The sequence below is a fragment of the Carassius auratus genome, unplaced genomic scaffold, assembly GCF_003368295.1.
Source record: "Carassius auratus strain Wakin unplaced genomic scaffold, ASM336829v1 scaf_tig00216018, whole genome shotgun sequence".
NCBI lineage: Eukaryota > Metazoa > Chordata > Actinopteri > Cypriniformes > Cyprinidae > Carassius > Carassius auratus.
This window is the reverse complement of record NW_020528365.1, coordinates 40001-52500: the sequence shown is the minus strand read 5'-3', so window position 1 is coordinate 52500 and position 12500 is coordinate 40001. Positions and strand designations below refer to the sequence as shown.

The 12500-nt window shown below is 34.6% G+C and overlaps 2 non-coding genes across 2 annotated transcripts in view; both read right to left on the bottom strand.

Moving 5' to 3' along the window:
• Window positions 1-5949: 5949 nt before the first annotated feature.
• Window positions 5950-6068, bottom strand: LOC113096896 (5S ribosomal RNA). The gene has a single exon (XR_003288713.1). It is a non-coding gene; the product is annotated as a 5S ribosomal RNA (ribosomal RNA).
• A 6387-nt stretch (window positions 6069-12455) lies between these two features.
• The window catches only part of LOC113096910 (5S ribosomal RNA), a 119-nt gene continuing 74 nt past the window's right edge, over window positions 12456-12500 (bottom strand). Inside the window, exon 1 of the ribosomal RNA XR_003288727.1 lies at window positions 12456-12500. This exon is cut by the window's right edge and continues 74 nt beyond it. This is a non-coding gene — a ribosomal RNA (5S ribosomal RNA).

Below are 12500 nucleotides of genomic sequence, written 5' to 3'. Positions count from 1 at the left end.
CCAAACCTGCTAATATTCAGAAATCGGGCATTGACTCTATTTTTTGGCAAAATTATTATATACTAAGTGAAAATTTTCCAAAAAGTTTAAAGCACCTGGTATCCCAGGCAGTCTCCCATCCAAGTACTAACCAGGCCCAAACCTGCTTAGCTTCCGAGATCAGACGAGATCGGGCATAGCCTTTTTTTTTTTTTTTTTTTTTTTTTTTTATTAAGAAATTGCAATCAATAAAATACAATAGATTAAACACAATCAATAGAAAATACATAACATTGACTTTACACATCTCTACATTACACATCTTCCCTTAACATAGATAATTTAAAAACTCTTCCACTCTCTGGCAACACTTCACATTAAATCGTTTAAAGCACAACCGACTTTTGGGGTAAAAACATCACATCTCTACATTACACATCTTTCCTTTACATAGATAATTTTAAAAAAACTCTTCCACTTTCTGGCAACTTCCACATTAAATCGTTTAAAACACAACAAACTTGTGGGGTAAAAACATCAATAAAAAGAGTCTAACATATTCACACCTTTAAAGTACACATACAGTCTTTCAATATATAATTCTGTTTTTCTTTTAAACACACTCCAAACATCCAACACAATTTTTTTCCTTTTTAGCCACCGTTCTTCTGTCCCATATTGCACTTTTCATTAGCATTACACACAGATTAAGGAACTTTGTTTTTACACTTTTCTTCCCAACCAAACATCACAACTCTGTTCCATTACATTACATTTTCATCCCACTCCTCAGTCACATCTTTAATTAAACATTTACATTTCCTTAAAAAGTCTCTAGCTCTCTACAATGTAAAAACATGTGTAATATCCCCTCTTCCTCTTCCTGGCACACTTTACACAGAGCATTTTCTTCCATTCCTATTTTATTTAAATAACATCAGTAAAAACCACTTATGCCTAATAAAATACTCCAAACATTCCAATTTTGTTTCCACACATTTCCCTGTCATGTTTCTCCATATACACTCTTTGTTTAATCTTTGAATTTCTGCAACCCAGTATCCATTTACAATCGCTCTTTAAAAACATCATCTCTAAAATCACAATAAATCATTTTCACAGTACATTCCTTAAAATTATACAGTTTTTTCCCCCTAATTTCACATTAATACATTTTTCTTTTGGTTCTCCTTCCATACTTTCTATTCTTTTAATCCACTCTTTAGGTATTCATTTTTAATGATTTCATATTTATTTTTTATTTCTTGTTCACTGTAATCTTCTTTGCCTCCTCCATTGCATCCACAATAAATTGTGTCGGTAAAAACCCTTCTTTAAATTCATACAAAACATCTCTCACTCTTGTTATCCCCAAATCCATCCACATTTCTTTGTCTTTGTTTAAAATGTTTTTGTTTAAAAACAGAGGTTGATTTAAAATGTTTTCTCTCCCATGTGGATCATACTCAACTTTGTCTAAAAATTTTCCCCAGGCACTAAACATTTCACTATAAACTCTGGTAATCTTGCTGTCATCCAATTTTTTCGTTTTCATCCATAAAATTCCATCCCTCATGTTAAAATCCCCACATTTGTTTAAAAATACTCCATTTTCTTTTTCCATGCTGTTTTGTGACCCTCATCTAGATATTTTTTACTATTTTAATTCTTAAGCTATTTTTTCTCTGTTCCACATCAATTAATCCCATCCCTCCTTTCCCTGCTTCTCCTATTAACGTACTATATGCAATTCTTGACGGTTTACTATTCCATAAAAAATCTAAAAAACATTTTTTCAACCTTTTTTCCACCCACACTGGCATAGCAGTCACATATAAAACATACCACAACTTTGACACCATTAACACATTTAAAATTAAAACCTTCCCTTTTAAACTTAAAGTCCTCAATTTCCAAAAATTTAACCTTCTTTCAATACCTCCTACTATTTCTTCCCACATTTTATCTTTAACATTATTTTCGTCTTTTCCCATTAGAACACCTAAAATCCTTATTTCTTTTGTTTCTTTAAAATGAAAATAATCCGTTAAAACAGTAACTCCTCCAAATCTCATATATATAGTTTTTTCTTCATTTATCTTACCTCCTGATCCCCTACAAAACAGCTGTACTACTTCCATTACTTTATTAACACTCTCTTTATCTTTAACTATTATTGTTGTATCATCTGCATATTGAAATATTTTTTCATTTCCCCCACTTCCTTCAATGTTTATCCCTCTTATGTCTTCATCTATTTTAATAGCTAATCCCAATGGTTCTGCAACTAAAGAATATAAAAGCGCTGATAATGGACATCCTTGTCTTATTGATCTAGTAATTTTAAAACATTCAGTTAAAAAGCCATTACACTGTATTCTTGTTATTGCTCCGCTATATAAAATTGTAATCCACTTGATAAAATTTTCCCCAAACCCGTACCTTCTTAAAATTCCAAATAAATATTCATGCTTCACTCTATCAAATGCCTTTTCAAAATCTAAACTAATAACATATCCTTTTTTGTTGTTTTCTTTCATATATCTTATTCTATCTATTATACTTAAAGTTGTATCTGCTATATCCTTTCCTTTAACTCCATACAATTGATTTGTTTCAATTATGGTTGGCATTACCTCTTTCAATCTGTTGGCTAAAACTTTTGTTAAAATTGTCAGATCTGTATTCAGCATTGTAATTGGTCTATAATTTTTTAAGTCTACTTTATCTCCTTTTCTTTTATATATCAACTTTATTAATCCCATCCCCATTCTCTGATTCATTTCCTCTTTCTTAAAAATGTCTTCATATACTTCTTTTAAAATACTGGTTAAAACATCTTTAAAAACTATATAAAATTCACTCCCCAAACCATCTATACCTGGACTTTTATTTTTGTTTAATTCACTTATTGCTCTTTTTATCTCTTCTTCTCTTATCTCTTCATCACACTCGTTTTTGTCTACTTCTCCCACTGTTGTTTTTATTTGATTTAGTAACTCCAATTTCTCTTCTTCCCTCAACCCCTCAGTACTAAACAGGTTTTCATAATATGCTTTTACTTCTTTTAATATTCCCTCATTTGTTTCCACCACTACACCATTTTTTCCTCTTATTTCTTTAATCATTCCAGCTTTCCCTCTTATTTTTCTAGATCAAAGAAAAACTTTGTACATTTTTCACCCTCCACAGTATATTTAGCTTTACTTCTTAGTCTTGCACCTTCATATTTTTTCTCTTCCATTTCTTTCAATATTCCCTCCAATTCTTTTATTTTTTGTATATCTTTCCCATTTCATTTAATTCCTTTTCCAATTTTTCTCTTATTTCTCTGTCCTTCTTCCTCTTACATATCTGTATTAATTTGCAATACTTTATTGTGAATTTTTTAACTAAATATTTAACATTTTCCCACCATATCCTTTTATCTTCACTGTACATTTCATTCTCCTTTTCTTTTTCAATAATTTCTTTAATACTTAACACATACTCCTCATTCTTCAAAACCTCTACATTTAAAACCCACACCCCCGGCCCCCTTTTCACTGAACTCCAGTCTACTTGCATAAAAAGTGGTTTATGGTCACTTAAACTTGATTCTTCATATTTAATGTTACTGATAAAACCTTCAATGTTCCTTGTACATAAAATAAAATCAGTCCTTGTTTTACACATAAAATTCCCTACTAATTGCCTCCTTGAATATTCTTTCTTTTTTTCATTTCTTTCTCTCCATACATCAATTATATTATTTTCTTCCATTAATAATTTCAGTTCTTTTCTTCCTTTATCATTTTTAAAAACCATTCCCTCACCCATTTCTAATTTACTGAAAACTGTATTAAAATCACCCATCAAAATAACTTCTTTATGCTTTTTAAAAAAATCTCTTAATACATAAAAATATTCCTTCTTTTCATTCTCTACAGTCGGTGCATGAATATTAACTACAATAACTTTTTTTCTCCTCATACTCCATTTCAACCGCAATACATTTCCCATTTATGTCATTATATATTGTTTTACATGATACCCCACAGTTTTCTTTTATTAAAATCGCAACTCCTCTTCCCAGCCTCCCATCACCATTGTTATAAAAAATCTCTCCACTCCACCTTTTCCTTATTTCAGTCATGTACTCTTCCCTCCAGTTAGTTTCTTGTAATAAAATCACATCCTCTCTTTTACACATTTCTTTCACCTTTTCAAATTTACCCATGTCCATCAGTCCCCTTGCATTAAAAGTAACACAACTTAAAACCATTAAAAGAAATAAAAAGAAATACCTAAAAACCATTATTCTTTATCTTCTCCCTCCAGCACTCTTAACACTTCATATCTGTTTACACTTTTTACTCGGCCCCTTGTCATTAACTTTTTTCTTACATTTGCCACATTTGGTTTTACCTTTAATGTTCTCCTTCTACTTTGTCCTCTCTCCCCTCTGTCCTTTCCCATGTTGTCCATCCTTGTTTCTTCTTCACTGCTCATTTCTTTGTTCTGATCATGCATTCCTTTTCCATCACTCTCCACATTATCCAAAAGATTTTTAAAACTGTCCGATATTTCCATTTCTGTTCATTGAGTAATCTGTTCTACTGTTTGTTCCTCATCCATAAAATTATTTTTTCCTTCTTCTTTCTCTTGGTTGCCTGTTCCTCCTTCTGTTTCCTTCTGTGGTAATCCTTCATCCCCTTGTCCTTCATCAATATCTCCTTCCTCTTCAGTGTTTCCTTCATGCACCTGTCCGTCCACCCGATGCTCCAGACCTCCTTCCTCTCCCTCCATCCAACACTCACACTTATTTAAAATCTTTTGACACTCCGGGCATCTGACCGCGTTGCAATCCCTTGCGAAATGTGCCCTTTCCTCGCACTTGTGACACTTAAATTCAGGGCATTCTTTAAGCAGGTGATCTGGGCTCATGCACAGCTTACAGGTCTTCACCTGGTGGCTGTGCATCACCCTAAAGTACTGCGGCCCTTCTGCTGTTTCCAGCTTTGTGCTGTAGGGCAATGATGCCACCTCCTTGGGGAATCGCACTTTTAAAAACCTTGTTCCATCCTCTATTTCAGTGCCCGGGTAGCATCTTCTTTTTAATTTTGATATGGGATTAACTCCCCATCCCTCCAATTTTCTAAAAATGTCTTTATCATCAAGGTAGACGGGCAGGTGCATGAAGGAAACAACATAATCTCTATTTTGCAGTTTCTTTATTTCACAGTTCACTCCTTTAATTAACAATCCCTCAGTCAGTTCATCACATGTTTCTTTTTTTCCATTGTCAGTTCATATTCCTTTCCTTGTCTTGGCCTTAGTGCTAAGATTTTACCATATCCACATTTGTCCGTCACCGCTTTAATAATATCCACAGCTCTCACCTCATTTACGTTCTCCACATTCACAATCACAGTTGCCTCCTTTAAGTATTTCCTTTCACCAAATTTATGACTTGCATCTTGTTTTTTACCGTGTCCTGCTCGTTGTCGATACTCCAATCCAGGGTCGTTTGCCATGCGTGTCTCTCCAGCCAGTCCAGTGTCGTTTGCCTTACGTGTCTCTCCAGCCAATCCAGTGTCGTTTGCCATACGTGTCTCTCCAGCCAGTCCAGTGTCGTTTGCCTTACGTGTCTCTCAAGCCAATCCAGTGTCGTTTGCCATGCGTGTCTCTCCAGCCAGTCCAGTGTCGTGTGCCATGCGTGTCTCTCCAGCCAGTCCAGTGTCGTTTGCCAATAATCCATCCATTGTACAAAAACACAAACAAAAAATTAACCACCCTATAGCCAGCAATATGCTGCTGTTAGGTGGTTTAAAACTGAAAAACCACACAAAAAATAAACTAAAAGTCCAAAATCAACTCACAAAACAAACACTAACAGAAAAATCAAAATGGAGGAGAGCCTTCCTCTCCCAACTGCAGCCAACACTTCCTGTAGCTCTCTAGCGCCCTCAGGTTGGTATGGCCGTCAAAAGCTTACAGCACCTGGTATTCCCAGGCGGTCTCCCATCCAAGTACTAACCAGGCACAAACCTGCTTAGCTTCCGAGATCAGACGAGATAGGGTATAGCCAGGTTGGTATGGCCGTAAGCGAAGACAGCCGTAAAGAGAGGGCTATTTAGACATCAGCCAATCTAATCGCCAGTACATTATATAAGTAGGAAAGAAAACCCAAAAGCTTAAAGCACCTGGTATTCCTAGCCGGTCTCTCATCCAAGTACTAACCAGACCTAAGCCTGCTAAGATTCAGAGATTGGGCATTGACTCTTTTTTTTTTTTTGCAAAATTATTATATAATTTGTGAAATTTTCCAAAAAGTTTAAAGCACCTGGTATTCCCAGGCAGTCTCCCATCCATGTACTAACCAGGCCCAAACCTGCTAATATTCAGAAATCGGGCATTGACTCTATTTTTTGGCAAAATTATTATATACTAAGTGAAAATTTTCCAAAAAGTTTAAAGCACCTGGTATTCCCAGGCAGTCTCCCATCCATGTACTAACCAGACCCAAACCTGCTAATATTCAGAGACCGGCATTGACTCTATTTTTGGCAAAATTATTATATACTAAGTGAAAAATTTCCAAAAAGCTTACAGCACCTGGTATTCCCAGGCGGTCTCCCATCCAAGTACTGAGCAGGCCCAAACCTGCTTAGCTTCCAAGATCAGACGAGATCGGGCATAGCCATGTTTTTTTTTTTTTTTTTTTTTCTTATTTTCTTGAAAAACACATATAATACATTACATCTCTTCTAAGAAAAGAAATTTACTTTCCAATTAAAAAATAAAAAATAAAATAAAAACAAAGACATTCATGTGATTAAATAGATATTTCTCTTCCACATCATTCTGTTCCTGGAAATGCTATTTCAAACTTCTTTAAAATTGAGTAAACCTCTGAAGTAAACACTTTATCAAATTCCTTATTTTTTTGTTCCTGTTTAAAATAACAATACAAACATTCTATATACCTTTTCCAACGTCTTTTAAACAAACCCCACACATCCATTATAATTTCTTCTTGTTTTGCAATTCCTCTTCTTTCCCAGATGACTTTTTTCATTAACATTACAAACAGATTGATCACCTTTTTGTTTTTTTCCTTCTCATCAAAACCTAACATAATGATCCTATCCAATTCTGTATCCTCTCGATCTTGCTCCCCTCCCAGGTTTACAATTATAGTTTTGCATTTTTCATTGAAATCCTTCAGTGCCTTACAGTGTAGAAACGCATGTAAAAAATCTTCCTCTTCCTCATTGCATACTTTGCATATGGCACTTTGTTCCATCCCAATTTTTTTAAGTATAACATCAGTAAACAGCACCCTTTGTCTGATATAATACTCAGAATTTTCCAATTTGACCTCAATTATCTCCCCTTTCATGTTTTTCCAAATATCTTCTTCTTTTAAACCTTCAAATGTCTTCTGCCAAAATTTGTTTGCAACAGGTTTCTTAAAAATCATGTCAATGAAAAAAACATAAAACATTTTCACTGTACATTCTTTTAAAAGCCACAATTTCTCTCCCAGTATTGCGTACACATCCTTTTCTTCTTTCCCCCCTTCCATAGTTTCAACCTTTTCTATCCATTCTTTGGGTATTGCATTTTTTATAATTTCATACTTAGTTTTAAGTTCTTGTTTATTAAATTCTTCCTTTGCTTCCTCCATCACATCTACTATATACTGCATTGGTAAAAAGCCTTCTTTATATTCATATAAAACATCTCTTACTTTGACTATTCCAACTTCCATCAATTCTTTAAAATATATTTCCTTCCCTTGGTTTAAAATGCCGGTGTTTAGGAATAATGGCTGATTTAAGATGTTTTCTCTTCCATGTACGTTGTATTGAACGGTAGTTAAAAAATTCCTCCAAGCCCTTAAAACTTCTTTATAAAACATTGGCAACCCCTCTGTTATCCATTCTTGTGTTCTCATCCATAACACATTATCTCCCAGATTAAAATTCCCACATTTGTTTAAAAAAATCCCCATTGTTGTTTTCCATTCTGCTTTGTTTCCCTCATCCAGATACTTTCTGACTAATTTGACTCTCAGACTATTCTTCCTTTGCTCAACATCGATTAAACCCAAACCTCCTTTTCCCTCCATCCCTATTAAAGTATTGTACGCAATTCTAGCTGGTTTCCCTACCCATAAAAAATCTAAAAAACATCTTTTCAACCCTCTTTCCACCCACACCGGCATAGATGTCATATATAAAAAATACCACAGTTTTGAAGTCATTAAAACATTCAAGATTAAAACCTTCCCTTTTAAATTTAGTGCCCTCAATTTCCAAAAGTTCAGTCTTCTTTCAATGCTTCCCACTATTTCTTCCCACATGATTTCTCTAACTTTATCTTCATCTTTACCCATTAAAATTCCTAAAATCTTCATTTCTTTTACTTCCTTGAATTTAAAATTCTCTGCTAAGTCTGTCGTCTGCCCAAATCTCATATATGCAGTTTTTTCTTCATTTATTTTTCCTCCTGACCCCTTGCAAAATCTCTGTACTATTTCCATTACTTGTTTGACACTTTCTTCTTCTCTAGCAAAAATGGTAGTGTCATCAGCATATTGAAAAATTTTACACTCTTTTCCTGTTTGTTCAATCTCTATTCCTTTAATTCCCCTTTCTTTCTTTATGGCTAGTCCAAGCGGTTCTGCCACCAATGAATATAGCAGGGCTGACAAAGGACACCCTTGTCTTATAGATCGTGTTATCCTAAAACATTTTGTTAAAAACCCATTACATTTTATTGTTGTCATTGCTCCCTTGTATAAAATTTGAATCCATTTAATAAAAATCTCCCCAAACCCAAAACTTTTTAAAATATCAAATAAACATTCGTGTTCCACCCTGTCAAAAGCTTTTTCAAAATCTAAGTTAATGATATAACCTCCTTTCCTTTTATCTCTCATGTACCTTATCGTGTCTTTTATACTCATTGTTACATCCGAAATGTCTTTCCCTTTTACTCCATATGCCTGATTTGTTGTTATTATATTTGGCATTATCTGTTTTAATCTATTCGCTAAAAGTTTTGCTAAAATCTTTAAATCAGTATTTAACATTGTGATAGGTCTATAATTTTTTAATTCATTTTTTTCCCCCTTTTTCTTGTATATTACCTTCATCAATCCCATTCCCATTCTTAACATCATTCCTCCTTTTTCAAAAATCTCATCATAAACATCTCTTAAAATATCTACTAAAAGGTCTTTAAAAGTTTGGTAAAACTCACTTCCTAGACCATCAATGCCTGGGCTTTTCTTTTTGTTCAATTCATTTATTGTACTTTCTATTTCTTCTTTACTTATTGTCTGATCGCATTCTTCCTTCTCCTCTTTACTCACTTTAATTTTTATTAATTCCATTAATTCCCTTTTTTCTCTCTCCTTTACTCCTTCCGTACTAAACAATTTTTCAAAATAGTTTTTAACCTCTTCTAAAATTTCCCCACATTCATGTACCATTTCACCATTTTCTTTTCGTATTTCTTTTATAGTTTCAACTCTTCCTTTTCTTTTTTCAAGATCAAAAAAAAACTTTGTGCATTTTTCTCCTTCTACCAGATATTTAGCTTTACACCTCAACATTGCCCCCTTATATCTATTCTCTTCCATCTCTTTCAGCTCTTCTTGTATTTCTTTTATTTTTTGAATATCTTCTGTTTCATCATTTACTTGCTTCTCCAGTCTTTCTCTTATTTCCTTTTCTTTATTCTTTTTGCATTTCTGTTTTAACACACAATAACTAATAGTGATTTTTTTCACTAAAAATTTCAAGTTCTCCCACCAGATCCTTTTGTCCTCTAAATACATTTCATTCTCTTTTTCTTTTTTTATTGTATCTTTTATTGTTGCCACATAATCCTCATCCTTTAAAATGTCTGTATTTAAAACCCATACCCCTGGCCCTCTTTTCCCAACATCCCAATCCAAATGTACAAAAAAAGGCTTATGATCACTTAACCTCGTTTCTTCATACCTTAACTTCTCTATAAAACATTCTAAATTCCTTGTACATAAAACCATATCTATTCGTGTTTGATAAATGAAATTTCCTACTATTTGTCTTCTCGAGTATTCTCTTTTGTGTTCATTCCTTTCCCTCCATACATCCATTATATTGTTTTCCTCCATTAGTGATCTTAACTCTTTCCTTCCCGTATCGCTTTTGAAACCCATACCCTCCGCTATATCTTGTCTGCTAAAAACTGTATTAAAAATCCCCCACCATAAGTATATATTTATAATTCCTCACAATTGTCTTGATAGTGTTAAAAAATGATCTCTTTTCTTCTTTTTTCGTTGGTGCATGTATGTTGACCAGTAATATGTTCTTCTCTTCGTAACTCATTTCCACTATCAAACATTTCCCTATTTCATCTTTGTATATTTCTTTACAGCTTACACCACTGTTTTCCCTTATTAAAATTGCCACACCTCTACCATTTCTTTCATCACCATTATTATACAGAATTTCACCATTCCACCTTTTCCTCATTTCATTTATAGACCTATCTGTCCAATTAGTTTCTTGTAGCATTATTATGTCTTCTTTTTTACACATTTCTTTTACTTTATCAAACTTTCTTACATCTTGAAGTCCTCTTGCATTAAAAGTTACCAACTTTATGAGCATAAGACAGAAAAAAGTATTCATAAAAACCATCGTTTATCATTCAATCTCCCCCATGTCCTTTAACAGTTCAAATCGGTTTACATTTTTCAACAAGTCCTCTTTAACTACTTTTTTCCTTACCCCGCCCAAACTTGGTTTTACCTTGATCGATCTTCTTCTTTTCATTTGTATCCCAGCTTTGTCCTCCTTTTCCTCTTCACTGCCCATTTCAACAGTCTGTTCTTCATTTACAATCCTTTGATGTTCTATTTTGTCTAAAAGTATTTCAATGGTCTCTGCAATTTGCATCTCCGCTTCACCCCCTTGCTGTGATTGTTTATCCTGTATGCAACTTTCTTCTCTCTGTTCTCCTTTGTCCTTATTTTCGTTGGTTTCATTAATCTGTGTTGTTGTTGTTCCTTCCTCTTGCTCCTTTTCATTGTCATGCATCTGCCCACTCACACCTTTTTCATCTTCTTCCTCGTTTCCCATCCAGCATTCACACTTGCTTAGCACCTCCTCGCAATCCGGGCATTTTACCACCCTGCAGTCCCTCGCCATGTGTCCTCTCTCATTGCATTTGTAACATATAAACTGCGGACAGTCTTTCACCATATGCTCTGGGCTCATGCACAACCTACATGTCTTTACCTGCTGGCTATGCATGACCCGAAAGTGCTGTGGTCCTTCTGCTGTGACAAACTTGGTGCTATACGGGAGTGAGATCACTTCTCTGGGGAATCTTGTTTTTACAAATCTTGTTCCATCTTCAATATTTGTGCCAGGATAAAACCGTCTCTTTATTTTAGAGATGGGGAGAACTCCCCATCCTTCCAATTTCTTTAAAATGTCCTCATCGTCCATGTAAACAGGGAGATGCATAAAAGAAACAACAAAATCTCTGTTTTGAAGTCTTGTTACCTCACAGGTTTTTCCTTTGATTAGTATTCCATTCATCAGCTCCTCGATGTCTTCCTCGGTCTCCAAAGTCACCTCATAACATCTTGTTTGTTTCGGTCGAACCGCCAAGATTTTCCCTTCTCCAACTTTTTCGGTCACTGACATTATAATATCCACTGCTCTCACATCATCCAAATCCATTAAGTCCACTGTTACTGTTGCTTCCTTTTTGTAAACTCTTTTCCAGGTTTCCTTCTTTGTTTCTTTTTCATGTCCATCTCTGTGTCTTTGTTCAAGATCGATTTCATTTCCACTCCGTGTTTCTCGTGCCATTGCTGTGGTCGTTGCCGGTAATCTATCCATTTTGAAAATTAAAGCCAAAAAAAACTCCCCCCCCCAAACAGCGTGAGCTGCTGGGAGGAGAAAAAAAACAAACAAAAAAACTAAATAAAGCTTTTCCCAAAAAATAATGAACAAAACACAAATCAAAAAAGGTGAGCCTCTCTCACCAACTGCTCAAACTGCCCACTCACTTCCTGTATTACTCACTAGCGCCACCAGGTTGGTATGGCCGTAAGCGAAAAATGCTGCAAAGAGAGGGCTATTTAAAGAGCAGCCCATCTAATCGCCAGTATATTATATAAGTAGGAAAGAAAACCCAAAAGCTTAAAGCACCTGGTATTCCTAGGCAGTCTCTCATCCAAGTACTAACCAGACCTAAACCTGGTAAGATTCAGAGATCGGGCATTGACTCTTTTTTTTTTTTTTTGCAAGATTATTATATAAATCGTGAAATTTTCCAAAAAGTTTAAAGCACCTGGTATTCCCAGGCAGAATCCCATCCATGTACTAACCAGGCCCAAACCTGCTAATATTCAGAGATCGGGCATTGACTCTATTTTTTGGCAAAATTATTATATACTAAGTGAAAAGTTTCCAAAAAGCTTACAGCACCTGGTATTCCCAGGCGGTCTCCCATCCAAGTAC